General features: G+C 39.6%; 1 pseudogene; it reads right to left on the minus strand.

Moving 5' to 3' along the window:
* Positions 1-536: 536 nt before the first annotated feature.
* On the minus strand, positions 537-1333 carry LOC113241087 (eukaryotic translation initiation factor 2A-like; annotated as a pseudogene).
* Between the last annotated feature and the right edge of the window lie 14196 nt (positions 1334-15529).

Below are 15529 nucleotides of genomic sequence, written 5' to 3' on the forward strand. Positions count from 1 at the left end.
AACAAAGTTCAAGTAATTAATTATTTTTTCTTATAAGATTCAGGGGTGTGTGTGTTGTGTGTGTGTGTTTATCCAATATCATGAAGTTTTTATTCTGTTTTACATATTCTTCGAGATGTTTTAGTTTTAGATTTTTAATTAATATCTGTGATCCATTCCAAGTTTTTTAAATCTGTGGTTATGAGTAAAGGGTCTATGTCGAATGTTCTGGTATCACTTGTCGAAATGACTTTCTACTTCTCATTGAATCACCTTAGTATCTTTGTCAAAAATAAATTTACCGTGTACATGTAGGTCAACTTCCAAATTGGTGATTCTGAAACAGGGGGCAATTCTGTAGGGTTCTTGGACATCCCTCGTTAGATATATTCTTACATATTTTATGGTTTCTTGTTCTATTTCTTTTTTTTAATCCTAGATAAATGGTTAAAGTTAAAGATGAACATTAAGAGTGGACACATGGGTAGTTGATAGATGCCGGTGGATTTAACAGATGTGTTTGTCTCAATTTTTGAGAACTTGCTTTCCCTGAATCTTTAAATCCCCAAATCCGTGTCTTCCAGCTCCTGGAGAAAGGCTCTCTCTTGCTGCATTTTCTTTGAATAGTGTTTTTCTAGCCGTTTTCCAGGTGCTGCTTCTCTCAGTTGTTCGATTGCTTGGAGCTGCTTGTTTGGGTTCTTGACCTGCTTACCTGTCTCAGGCTCTCAAGAGGTGGTTGAGTGGCAGTCTTTGGTGGTGGCTCTGTGGGGAGGAGTGGGCCGATCAGGAGGACTCTGGCCACTTCTCACACCCTGCTCTTCAGCTTTCTCAGCCTCTTTTTGATAAGGGTTTTTCATTTCCCAGTTGCGATTTTACGTTCAGCGATGGCTCTTCCTCACGCCGTTTAGAATTGGCGATTGGTTTATTTCCTGGGCATCTGTAAACCATTGCAGCTTTATGTTCTTCACTGGGTACGTCACTTGGAACTGCTTGGTAAGTCATTGTTTTTCCTGGAAACAGTCCATCCAAAAATGGGTGCCAAGGAACCTGCCATATTTCTGATTTGATGGCGCACACTTGCGCAAGATAGAGCCAGGCTAATGCCGAGGCTCACACCCAATGTTAACATGGAACCCGGGAAGACACGTAGCTTGTTAAAAGGCGCTCGCCATCTGAGCATAAAGGGACATATTTAGAATCAGAAATAAGTTTGTAGTTTGTAACATCCCACCCTTTTTTGTCTCTTCAGCTTTCCCAATTTAGCTAGTACTCAAATGTGTCCATGAGGACTGTCAAAGGCTGCATTATGACGACTGGTTCCAGAGTCAAACACAGAATCACACTTGGCAAGCATAAAACCATAGTTTGAGCTACATCAGCAAGAAGCCAGTTTTGGGAACTGCGCTCCAGCCCGTCCTCCGTTTGTTGCTGTGAACTCATACTGGACAACAGTTGAAATACATCAATTAAAATTGCTCACAACTCCCTTTGTCAAGAATCTCTAAAAGCCATAAAAACAACATATGTCAGCTTTTAATAAATTTCAATAATTTTTAAATACTCCCTTTATTTCCATAGAATATTTACTAGTTTGGCGTTTGTTTCTTTACTCAAATTATCCATGAAACGCTCAATAAAACAATGTTTATGATCTGAGTATTACTGGATCTCCATAATTCTGAAAGGATTCTGTGGGTCTTTACAGAAGGTCTTATAAAAGGAATGACAAGGTAATTGTTTGATTGGCACATGGGTGGTAACGACTGGAAAAATGGGGTTGAAGTAGAGAAACCCATTAACATATCTGGGGCGGTGGGATGTAGAAAACAAGTGAGTTATAACAGCAGAAGAGAGATAACTCATCAACCCTAGAAAACAAGACAGAGACTTTTTTCCCCCCTAACTTTCCCTAGACTCTAAACCAAAAGCTACTTGTTTTTAAACCCATCAGGAAGCTCTTCTCTCCCTTACTTGGCTGATAATGAGCCCCAGTCTATCCCAACTCTTGGTACTTGCCAGGCTTTTATAGCAAATGAGAAAATAGTGAAGTTAATGCCCCTTAACAGGCATTTCATCTGTACCAGTTTCATTCTGAGTATGACAAATCCGTCCAATACACTCAATCGTTAAACAAAAATGATTTAAAACGACGATTAGTTGGGCGCAGTAATTGAACTTTCTCCTTGGCTATGAGAAAATCATGTCTCCAGTAATAAAGACTCTTTAAAACAACTGAATTTCAACACAAAGAGTGACCTCAGAGGCTGAGGGGTTAATTTCTCATTTAATTTCTCCATTTTCTGTCATTCGTACCTACCACTCGGAGTCTCTCAATCCAGTGTCTTTAATTTTGTTTCCCTTAATGTCTACACTCTACTATTTTCCCACTGGAAGATGGGCTTGTCCTTTCGGCCCTAACGGACACATTCTTCTTCTTCCAAGTAGGTTAACTTGGCCACATAAATTTTTTATAGTTAGTGGGCCGTGTGCATTTGATTCTAAAATCGGTAATAGGGGAGTTCTTTACTTAAAAAGTGTGGGTTCCTGACTCTACTCTTTGATCTTTATAAAGCCATATGGTTTTTCTGACCTTGGATAATGTAAGAGATATTGAGCAATTAAGGATGTGCAAAGGCCGTAGAAAATCTGTAGAGAAATAACAGAACACTAGCAGAGGACGGAGACCATTGCCCTTACCACCTAAGGTATCTGCATCTCCATTCCTTTGGATGCACCGGGAAGAATCAGAATTGCTATTAACAAAACTGAACACCAAACACAGTGCTTGTGAGCCTAACCCCCTCTTCTCACCGCTGGAGTTTCCCCCTGGCTGATCAATGGATCACCCATGGGTGGTGGGGGGAGGGTGGAGACACAACCAAACAGGGTGATTGAGAGCATCCAGTTCTAAAATTTCCTTCCCCGGATGGACGAAGAGAGTTCAGTTCAATATGTTGACATTTATTTGTTTAATTAAAAGAGTGAGATACTCCATTTCAAGGACCCTCGGAAACCCGATCAAAACTTTTCTTGAGTTTTTATTTAATTCTACATTTTATTTTACTTTAGTCATAGCTTCTGTAATTTTTAGTGCAGGAAACTGCAAAATAAATTTTAAAAATTGTGAGGAAGGAGCGTTACCCGAGTATCAAGTATAAAAAAAAAATCAGCTTGTTTAACTCATCTGTATAGTTTGGCCAAAGCTGCTGAAGGGCGTCCAATTTAGAGTATTTTTTGCTTTATTTTTATATTCTATGAATGGATAACAATTCCATCTTTTCTGTCCAATGGAATTGGATAGAAAATATTTGTATGATTAAATTTTAGTATATTCTATGCTCTTTGTCCTGTCCATATTTATGCCCAGATACTGTTCCAACAGTTAGGCAATTTAAAATAAGCCATAATATATTCTTCTGAACAAAATTATATAAATGTTATATGAATTTGAGAGTGACTTTACTTGTAGGAATATATTACAAGAAATTCCTTCATTTCTAAAATATATAATAAGCTTATAAGATAGAGAAAAAGGTTACTATAAATGTGCTTTCCTAGTCATTTAAAATTGTTTCTCAAAGCTTCCAAGACAGGTGGAAATGTCAAATACCCATGTTAGTATGTTCCTTTAGTGACGATTTTTTCGTTGCACAGTAAGTGAAATCTTTTAAGAATGTGATTCCGTGGGTTTCTGGTCTCAGGTCAAAAATAGATGCCACCTCTTTTTATGTAAGTTTGATGCATAACCATTCACCAAAAATCTATCCTTCATCTTTCTTCTCTGCCTTCATGAGTTTGGAGAATGAATATACTGTTCACATGAATTTTGAGAGTCACCAGGATATCATGACTGGCTGGCCCTGTTAGAACACAACAAATTGTGTTATTTCCACTGCATGATAAACAGCATCTTTCATGCTTTGTTAAATAAGGAAGATGATAACCAGCATCTTTCATGCTTTGTTAAATAAGGAAGATAAGGGGTTGAAAGCATTTTGTAATCAGGATATGGCTATGTAATTTACGAAATTGTTTTTAATACTATTATGGCCTTTCAGCTCTAAATAACTTAGAAACAGGATAATGCTAAGTGAAATAAGTCAAGCAGAGAAAGACAACTATCATATGATTTCTCTCATCTATGGAACATAAGAACTAGGATGATCAGTAGGGGAAGAAAGGGATAAAGAAAGGGGGGGTAATCAGAAGGGGGAATGAAACATGAGAGACTATGGACTATGAGAAACAAACTGAGGGCCTCAGAGGGGAGGGGGGTGGGGGAATGGGATAGGCTGGTGATGGGTAGTAAGGAGGGCACGTATTGCATGGTGCACTGGGTGTTATACACAACTAATGAATCATCGAGCCTTACATCGGAAACCGGGGATGTACTGTATGGTGACTAACATAATATAATAAAAAATCATTAAAAAAATGCAAATAAATAAATAAATAAATAAATAAATAAATAAATAACTTAGAAACAATTTGGACTTGAAAACATGTGGTCTAGGAGGGCTCAAGGGATAGTGTCCTTTAAAGGATTCAACACAGTCAACTAATGTCAGTGACCATTTGTGTTAGGGACCCTGCTGTAAGGCTCTCTGTGGGTTTCTAATGGGAACCCCCTTGAGAACACGCACACTGACACTGCTGTAAATCCATGGTCTCCCCCTTTGGTAAAAGCAAGATACTCTGTTGTAACCTTCTTCGGTTCTCAGTTGGATCGGGGCTACTGATGGCTTTTAGCGGAGAACGGCTCAGCAGTAAACGGCTGCCCACAGGCTAATGGGTCTGTGAAAGTGCTTTCAGAAAGTAACAGCAGGCGGTGAGCGGAAAGAACCAGATGCTCCGAGAAATAATGAGGTGGGCGCAACTATCCCTGCCCCAACTATACCTGCCCACAAGCCGAGAGGCTTATAAACAGTGCATGCGGAGATGATCGGGAGAAATGGTAGGATTTTCCATCAGTTCAGAATGTGCCAAGGAATTCCATCTGACTTTTACAGTTTCTGTGTCTCATCTCCAGATCAACGTGTATTAACTGCCAACTATTGGAACCCACCTGTTGAAAAAAAAAAGTCATATTATGGACATCCTCAAGCAGCTGATTCATGATCCTGCCAATTCAGCAAAAGAAATGTGTTCAATTTTTATCAGATTGTTAGATTCTTTTGAGCTCTGATTTCTGTATACATTTTATATCTCTAAATTCTTTAAACTCAAAAGAATGTCCTTATCAATAAATTAAGTTCAGAGGTTATTTCTTAATATTCCAGCTACTCTGTACAATAAAGTTAATAGATGACATTCTTCATTTTTCTTTTTCTTTCCCCACTGGGAAAACAATGGCCCAAGATTTGTCTTGAACTGCAAATCTGTTCTTTTGGCCTTATGAGGTTGCTTCTGGAAATTTCATTGTAAAAATGAAAAAGTCAGGGATGGGAGATACAAATTTCTGGTAAGTCACTGGGTCCAAACCCTGAGTTAGATATTCTCACAAGTAATGTAGGGGCCAAGCGCAGACCGCCCCAAGATGGGTCACTTTGGCATAAAGATTATTTTGAATTAGAAGCTATCAAAATCCAGCAGATTTGGGGAAAGCTCTTTATCTCCTTCACAACTGGTTAAAAAGAGGTTAGGTAGAGGACCTGCTCCAGGAAGAGGGCTATCACTGCAGATACCTACATTATGATGGGAAGCAGGTGTGGTGCACAGGGAGGAACCTAGCGAGGCCTGGTGCATCAGAGTCCTGTCTTTGTCCCTTGGTTTCGGAGTGGCCTAGCAAACATTTATTTACCAAATGCTTGCTCTTTATCCTTTCCCTGTGAATTGCATTCTTTTCCCTTTTAAGTCCCAGACCCCCAACCCCCTTCTCCTTAGTTCAGAATGACATATATACCTCATTTTGCCTGACTGTCTTTGGAATTTTTCCACGTCTGTGTGAATTCCCTGTACATATGCAAGTAAATTGGATTTTCTCCTGTTAATCTGCCTCATGTCAATTTGATTCTTAGTCCAGCTAGAAGGACCTGAGAGGTAGTGGGAGTTCTTCCTCCCTGACAATAGTTATCCAATATAACGTAAAGGAAAGGAAAAAAACCCAAACAAACCAGTGTAACGTAACTGTTCATGGTCTATGTTACGTATAGCATGGAAAAAGTGTTTTTTAACTACCAGCCTAATTTCTGCTCCTCTGACATGTCAGAATGGGGCAAATTGGCCAGAAATTTTTAATAAACACTGACTTATGCAAATCTCTTCCTTATATCACTATTACATATATAAAATATACGATCTCACTATAATATGCTAATATTTCTAAGACATTGTTATAAAGGCAGGCCAAATACATTTTGTTGTCATTAAAATGATAACAACACAAACCTGGCATTCATCATGTTATAATGTCTCTTTTCTAAAAAATGTGGAAGCAGAATTAATAGATTTTGAGCATTGTCTATTGGTCTCCGGTACATTATTCCAAGATGTACCTCTTTTCCCAGAGGCTTTCTATAAAAAGAAAGAAACCTAACGTCTGTAGAATCTCTTTGTTAGGAGACCGTAGAAGCCTCTAGTCTACGTTTTTATTAGAGAACAGCGAAAAATACAGTCTCTTGGTGCCTTATTAAGAGAGCTTCCATCAGATGTTATCTTTGTACGAGTCTCAGATTAAATAAGAGAATTGTGAATGGTTGGCCCCCATGACTGATCAATGAGATGAATGGTGTTGAATGAGATCGGGGTCCCTCCCTCCCCCAGCACACACCGTTTATAAGAGCGTCATCTGGTCTCCATAAAACTGAGCTGTGAGTTGGGGGCAAATCCCTGGGCCTCCCCGGTTGACTGAATGAGTACGCAGGTTTGTGGCGGGGGCAAGGAGAGAAAGCCACAGGAACAACACCTAGAAGTTACTACGACTGCCTCGAAGAGGCACCATTTAACAAACTCTGGAACTGACTCTTTTTCTCTTGGTATCCCGAAATACCCTTCTCGGAGACACTCCTGGTCAACCAGTGAGGAAGATTCTCAATTTTGCCAAATCCTAAAACAATGGACCTACAAATCCATCTCACGTCTTACATTATTAGTTACAGATTTAGTGATGGAATCCTGTTATAATGAACTCTTGATTGGCAAATTGGTAAAGGACATTCTCATGCTGAGATAAAGAGCCCCTTTAGGGCACTCCCTGATCTATGCAAATTTGGCTTCTTACCATCTTTTTTAACTACAACTTTTTTTGCTTTTATCTCATACAGGAGCGTTCACTCACCCTGTATTATGACCAAAACACCAAACACTATTATCATCTTTGAGTCTTAAGATGGTGAAGGAGCAAAATATTGATACTGGGGATTATTTAAAGAAATATATGATATGTTCCAAGAAAATTATTTGGAACTGGAAATTCCTTCAAAAAATCTACATTTATAAACAATTTGTAATCATCTTTCTAGCTAATTTCATCGAGGTGTAACTGCACTCACTCATTACTACCCCTTGGCACTTTTAAACTAGGTGGATTTATTGTATTCCCATCAACAATTACTACTCACGTGTGCATTCATAGTGAAATTCACCGTGATGGGATTCATTCAGTTATGTAGGATGGTCTCAAGTCTTCAGGCAAAAACTTAACAATTATTTCACTTCCTACTTTTAGAAATGAAATTCATATGCAGTTAATAATGTAATTAGTACACTGTCTGAAAGATGTCAGAAATTACCACAGTCCGTCAGAAGGCAGGAAGTTACCTCTTTTAGAGACTGGGTTAATAGGTGGCAAGAAATAAAATACTCCTCCAACTTCAAATTCTACTCAAAACCGCAAAGCCTGGAGCTTCAATATTAAGTAATGACTTTATTGCTTTGCCTAAACATTTTTCCCTTTTCTCCAATATTTTTTTTTCCGTATTTTATTTTTTAATTCACTGAATCATAGAAAATAACTCAGATCTGTCAGCCTAAGGTGGTAATTTTAAACCTAGTTGAAGGGAAAATTTAAATTACTCATTTTCTCTTTCTCTTGTTATTGTTCTTTGGAAAACAAAGGCAATGAGGGGACATTAGGGATCATCTGGTCCAATTTACTGTAGAGATGAGCAAACGTAGGCCCAGAGAGATGAAGCGAATTACCCAAAATGTAGCAGATTTGCGGCAGAGCGGACAGTCAGGCCTTCCCGTCTCGGGTAGGGCCTGAATCCCAGCCAATGTCCTCATCTTCCCCTGACTTTACGGTTCTTTAGTCGGGCTTTTCTCTCTCTGTCAATGGAAATTTTAAAATGCAAATTTCTCTGTTAATAAAAGGCTTGTTGATGAAAGCTTTTACTTTAAAAACTCTTGGGTTAGAAAATCTAATACGTAGGCATAATTAGAGCGTGGCATACCCACGGCTCCCTGGTCTGGTCCCGGACCCATTTCCAGGGATGTCTTACTCTTATACACTGAAATTTAAAGAAGATCACGCAAAGGAACTTAAGGTGTGTCCCTCTCAAGGGCATTTGCAACTCTGAGGATGTAATCTTCTTTAAGGAATACCTCCAGAGTGGTGGAGTGTGAGATGGTCCTGTTTGTAATTTATTTATTTTTTTTTATAATAATTTTTTATTATGTTACGTTAGTCAACATACAGTACATCCCTAGATTTTGATGTAAAGTTCCATGATTTATTACTTGTGTATAACACCCAGTGCACCATGCAATACGTGCCCTCCTTACTACCCATCACCGGCCTATCCCATTCCCCCACCCCCCTCCCCTCTGAGGCCCTCAGTTTGTTTCTCATAGTCCATAGTCTCTCATGCTTCATTCCCCCTTCTGATTACCCCCCTTTCTTTATCCCTTTCTTTTCCTACTGATCTTCCTACTTCTTATGTTCTATAAATGAGAGAAACCATATGATAATTGTCCTTCTCTGCTTGACTTATTTCGCTTAGCATTATCTCCTCCAATCCCGTCCATGTTGCTGCAAATGTTGAGAAATCGTTCTTTTCGATAGCTGAGTAATATTCCATTGTATATATGGACCACATCTTCTTAATCCAGTCATCTGTTGAAGGAACATCTCGGCTTCTTCCACAATTTAGCTATTGTGGACATTGCTGCTATGAACATCGGGGTGCATATGGCCCTTCTCTTCACTACGTCTGTATCTTTGGGGTAAATACCCAGTAGTGCAATGGCTGGATCATAGGGTAGCTCAATTTTTAACTTTTTAAGGGACCTCCACACTGTTTTCCAGAGTGGCTGTACCAACTTGCATTCTCACCAACAATGTAGGAGGGATCCCCTTTCTCCACATCCTCTCCAACATTTGTTGTTTCTTGCCTTGTCCATTTTTGCCATTCTAACTGGCATAAGGTGGTATCTCAGTGTGGTTTTGATTTGAATTTCCCTGATGGCTAATGATTTTGAACATTTTTTCACGTGTCTGTTAGCCATTTGTATGTCTTCATTGGAAAAGTGTCTGTTCATATCTTCTGCCCATTTTTTGATTTGATTGTTTGCCTGTTTGTAGTTTAGATGAAGAGTCCTGCCTCCAGCCTCTGCCCTGATGCCCCACACATTTATTCAAGCGCTTGTTTATATCCCATCTTGTTTCTGAAAGGATTTGTGGCCAGCCCGCAGCCCATAGTTTCTGTCCAGGTTTAGGCAAGCTTTCTGCAACATTTAGAGACTTAAGGACATCACCAAGTATGAGGGATCCGGATACTTTCAGTCATTAAGTACTACTAAGAGCTACAGGACAGTCTGTAAGGATAAACATGTAAAAAAAAAGATGAATAAATTATGAAAATCACAAGCAAAAAAAAAAAAAAGCATAGTTGAAGAAAAATAACTCCAAAGACAGAGTAAGAAAAATCAATAAGCATCCAAATAGTCATAGTAATAATAAAAAAAATTTTTTGCTTATACAAAAATCAATTCAAAGCCACATCTAATAAGCAAGCTCTTTTATACTAATAACTACCAAGATTTTGTCCCTCTTAGTAAATGTTAATGCAATGCAAATAGTATTTCTCTATTTTAAATAAATGTACTCTTCTTGACTATAAATTAATAGATAGATCCAATTATAAGAGTTTAAAATACCCCCCTTTTTTAAACCAACTTCTAAATTATATAAATATTAAAATCTAGAAAGAAAACAGAATACATTATTGGGTCAATATCTTACCATAAACATCTCAAATTAATTATTAACGTCCTACCATCAACTAATTTATTTTGATATACTAAAACATAAAGGGCTCCACATAAATTATTGTTAATTACATCAATTTCATCTCTAATGCTGTATATTTTCCATTGAGCTTTAATTAGAGCTATTTATATGTGTACTATTATAGTATTGGTTTTTTTTCCCCCAGAACTGCAGTCATGAAGGAGGAAAAAGCAATCGGAAATCAAGAAGTAGAATAAACATGGTATAATTCAACAGTGTTGGGAACGGCAATCAGATGTAGGTTGTTTGCAAATTATTTTACTTTCCCTTCAGCCAATGTTCTGTCAGAGTCCCAGCCCCTGCTGTCCTCATGAACTGTCTGAGATGTTTCTCCAACTTCGACACCCAGAAGAAATGACTGGGGAATCTTGCCAAAATCTTTCTGATTCTGTGGATCTGGGATGGGACTTTTGAGTCTGGATTTTTAACAATCTCCCAGATGAGGCCAACCCCAGACCTACAATCACAAGTTTGGGTAGCAGGGTCAACAGGGTGATAGGTCTCAACTGTGGTCTCTCAGCCGCAAGTAAGATTAATGAGACTGCTTGTTAAACAAGTTGGTACAGCCACTCTGGAAAACAGTGTGGAGGTCCCTTAAAAAGTTAAAAATTGAGCTACCCTATGATCCAGCCATTGCACTACTGGGTATTTACCCCAAAGATACAGATGTAGTGAAGAGAAGGGCCATATGCACCCCAATGTTCATAGCAGCACTGTCCACAATAGCTAAATTGTGGAAGGAACCGAGATGTCCTTCAACAGATGACTGGATTAAGAAGTTGTGGTCCATTTATACAGTGGAATGTTATCCAGCTATCAAAAAGAACGATTTCTCAACATTTGCAGCAACACGGATGGCACTGGAGGAGATAATGCTAAGTGAAATAAGTTAAGCAGAGAAAGACAATTATCATATGGTTTCTCTCATCTATGGAACATAAGAACTAGGAAGATCGGTAGGAGAAGAAAGGGATAAAGAAAGGGGGGGTAATCAGAAGGGGGAATGAAGCATGAGAGACTATGGACTCTGAGAAACAGAGAGCCTCAGAGGGGAGGGGGGTGGGGGAATGGGATAGACCGGTGATGGGGAGTAAGGAGGGTGCGTATTGCATGGTGCACTGGGTGTTGTATGCAAATAATGAATCCTGCAACTTTACATAAAAAACCAGGGATGTACTGTATGGTGACTAACATAATATAATAAAAAATATTATTATAAAAAAAATAAATGCAGATTGGGTGTGGGTTGAGTAACTGACTCTTGGTTTCGGCCCAGGTCGTGATCTCAGGGTGGTGAGATTGAGCCCTGCATCTGTCTTCACGCTCAGCGTGGATTCTGCTTGAGATTCTCTCCCTCTCCCTCTGCTCCCCTCCACACCCCCCACAAATAAATGAATAAGCCTTTTAAAAAATAAAAGACGTGCAGAACGTTAGAGATCACCCCAGACCCTGTGGAGCTACATTCCAAGTGAGAGCCAAGTGTCGAGCAAGCCGTGCATGAGAAAATCTCTGCACACTGAGGACTGAGAAGCCTCGCTCCAAAGGGGACTCCAGCACAGTCTGCAACTGTACCTGTGTGTGACCTTGAGCGTTAAGTGTGGGGGTCAAGGGCAACTGTTCACAAAATAATCAAGTGAGTACAAGGTTGTCAAAGAAGCAAACAATTACTGCTTGAGACAAGTCACCAGATCATTAACTTTTTAAGATAACTCTGTTGTCTTGCCCCTTCATGTGATGACACTGACTCTGGGTCCTGGACGGGCAGCCCTCACACTTCAGTGTGCGTAGGAGCACTCGGAGAGCTTGGTAACACGCCCCCCCCCCCGGGTTCCAGGTAAGTAGAATTTGTGTTTCTAAGCTCCCAAGGGATGCTGAGGCTGCCGGTCTGGGGACCACACCGTGCGCCTGTCTACTGCATGATCTTGACCCCGCCCAGCCCCTAGAAGGCAGGTGTCCTCTTGCATTTACTCAGTTCGAGTATTCTTTACAAATGAGTAGGTGTATTGCACCCAAACTGTTTGCCTGCATGCCGAGATGGTCCAGGGGGTGAAAAACCAGCATAAGATAGTCCTTGTTTTCTGGGGTTTGCAGTCCAGGTAGATAGAACAAGCTAAGATATAAAACCATTCTAGAATACTTCAAGGAAGCACACACCGCCAAGGGTTAAAGGGGATGAGTTATTCCCACTTCAGAATTCAGTGCGGACTAAATTAGCTTTTATTGGTTTAATGAAAAACATGGCATTAAACATACTCCTGTTTGCACTGATAGCAAACCGAAGGAACATTATTTCAATATTTGCAGATTCTTTGGCCTTTTCGATAGAGGCAATTATATCTTCTCTTTCAAATAATGATTGCTTTGTCCTGCCTTCCCAATCCTTATGTTTTGAACTCATTGTATGATTATTTTCTATTTCCAGGTAATGTCTTTTTTTATTATGTAATATATCACATGGTTCTAAGCCCGCCGTTCTGCCAGTGTGTGAGCTGCGGGCTGCCCTTTCGGATCCCGGTCACATGGAGTTCTAAGGAAATGACTCCCCTTCCAGTTTTGCTCTGGGGTGCCCTTCACTCAGAGTCTGCAAAGAGGGGTTGAAATCGCACAATACACGATGCTGTTCAACTTAATTAAGTACATGCCTATCTGTCATGCCTTTTACATTTACGTTTAAAGATGCACTGAGGGGAGCGCCTGGGTGGTGCGGTCGTTAAGCGTCTGCCTTCGGCTCAGGGCGTGATCCCGGCGTTATGGGATCGAGCCCCACATCAGGCTGCTCCGCTAGGAGCCTGCATCTTCCTCTCCCACTCCCCCTGCTTGTGTTCCCTCTCTCGCTGGCTGTGTCTCTGTCAAATAAAAAAATAAAATCTTTTTAAAAAAGTATTAAAAAAAATAAAGATGCACTGAGGAAGGTCTTATGGTCACTGTCTCCTCGCCATCAGGCTCCTCCTCTTAGCGCTCCCAGGCCAGCCCTGTAGTCTCCCCGCTTCTGTGACTCTCCAGGATTTCCACGTGCCTGTTCAGGCAGGTACGAATGTGCAATGCTACATTTTAAAAGGAGGCCTTTAAAAAAAAATGTTTTCATGAAAGACACATTGTCTTGTCCCTTGTTTTGTATTCACCTAGAAGTAGGTATCTTAGAGGTTTTCCCTTATATCCTGAGTCCTTTTTTTGTTCTTTCAAACTCCCCACTCTAGAGTTCAGCACTGCGTGGATTCATCGTAATTTCCCTCTTGTGAATGAACGTTGACGTCGTTGACAAAGTCCTGTGTGACTTTGCTGTGTGACTTTGCTCGCGTGTCCCAGAGCACGTATTTCAACTCATAAATGGGGAACCCTAAGAGCTACACTGTGGGTTCAAAGACAGTTACGGGTTTGCGATTTCCACGGTGTTGTCAAAGTGCCTGCCCAGGGCTGCAACGTACTTGCAGACGCAAAGGCAGGGATGGGCACGTCCCTTCCACTGAACGTTACCATCAGGTTAGCTCGCACTTGGAACCTTGCCACGAGTGAAAAACAGGGTTCCAGAGAATCATGACTCTCCTTCGCTCATCGTATCCAGGGAGATCAGCATCTTTTCTTCTGTTCTAAAGGCCCCTGATGGTTCCCTTCCCACGGACTCTTCATTCATGGCTTTTCCTGGCTTTTCTTTAGACTTGTTCATCTTTTTCTAATCAATTTTTTAATCCTGTTTTTAGGCACCTTTAACTTATTAGGGGGATAACTATTTTTTTCTGAAATATGAACCCAAGCATTTTTTTTCAGTTCTTGGGTTGTTTTAACTTTGGATACGATGAGCTTCCTTTTTAATGTAGTAGGTTTTTAAATGTAATCCAGTTTACCCACTTTTATTTATGTGCACTGGATTTCAGATTTTAGAAAAGACCTACTCTACATGTATAAATAAGCACTACTTGTTTTCATACATTGTTTTCGTGGTTGCATTTTTTAAGAACTGAGTCTTTATCCATCAGAAACTTACTCTGGTGTGCATTCAGAGAGACACATCATGTTTCCTTTTGTTTTCTTCAGAGAGCAACTGGTTGTCCTAATACAATTTACCTGCACTTGTGCGTTATCCCCTTGTCCATCACTGGCGATGGCTAGTTGAGTCATCTCCATTTTTTCTTGATCTGTTTCGCCGAGGACTTACCAGCTGTCTAAAACAAACACGTTTCTGGCTCTGGTGATCTTCTCTGTGGTCCCATTCATTTTCTGTTCTATTACTTATTCTTTTATTTTTCTGTTTTTCTTTGTTCTACCTTTTGAGTTTTATTTGCCGGTGTTTAGCTGCTTTCTTAAAGTGAGTGTTTAGCTCATGGATTGCAAGCCTTTCTATTTTTTTTCTCTAATATATGCATTCATGATTTAAAAAAGAAAACGAAACCCCATAAGCATGTCTTAAACTGTATCCACAAGTTTTGAAATGGCTGGATCATTTTAAAAATGGCATTCAGTTCAAAATATTTTCCAAATTTCGTTGTAATTTCTTCTTTGATCCATGGGTGATTGAGAAGGATATTGTGTATTTTCCAAATGTTTAGGGATTTTCTCATTTTCTGATTTCTAGCTTAATTTCACTGTCTTCACGGAACATGTTTTATATTATTTTAATCCTTGGAAATAGTTGGAAACTTGATCTGTGGCCCAGAATATACTCCATTTTTGTAAATGTTTTACGTGTACTGGAAAATACCAAGTATTTTTGTAGACATTGGTGGTAATATTTTAGGTATGTCAGTTGGGTCTCCTTGGCTAACATCTTTTACGTCCTTATGGGTCATCATTTTGTGTCTGCTTATTTTGCCATTTACTCTGAAGGGCGCGTTAACATCTTCCGTGATGTGGATTTGTTTCTGTCTTGTCTTACAAAGTTCCTTCTTTGTATCGTGTATTTTGAGGCTACGCTATTACATGAATTTAACGTGGTAACGATTGTATCTTCTTAGTGAATTGCACCTTCTAACATGAAACGTCCCCCTGTATCTCTAGTACCACTCGTTGGCTTGAGTCTACTTTGTCTGAGATTCATCTGGCTACATGGCCTTTCTTTTGTTCAGTGTTTCCGTGACAGATCGTTTTACTTTAACCCTTATTTGATCTCATGTAATCCTTTGTGGAACCTTTACATACTCTCAAGGCAAGTCTCTTGTAAACAACACAAAATTGGTGTGTGAGTGTGAGCACGTAGGCGTGTGTTTTAATTTAGTCTGACAGTTTGGGGCCTCTTAGAGACCTTTTATATTTAAAGTAATAACTAATTTATTTTAAAGATTTTATTTATTTATTAGACAGAGATAGAGACAGCTAGCGAGAGAGGGA

This window comes from Ursus arctos, unplaced genomic scaffold (assembly GCF_023065955.2).
Source record: "Ursus arctos isolate Adak ecotype North America unplaced genomic scaffold, UrsArc2.0 scaffold_30, whole genome shotgun sequence".
Taxonomy (NCBI): domain Eukaryota; kingdom Metazoa; phylum Chordata; class Mammalia; order Carnivora; family Ursidae; genus Ursus; species Ursus arctos.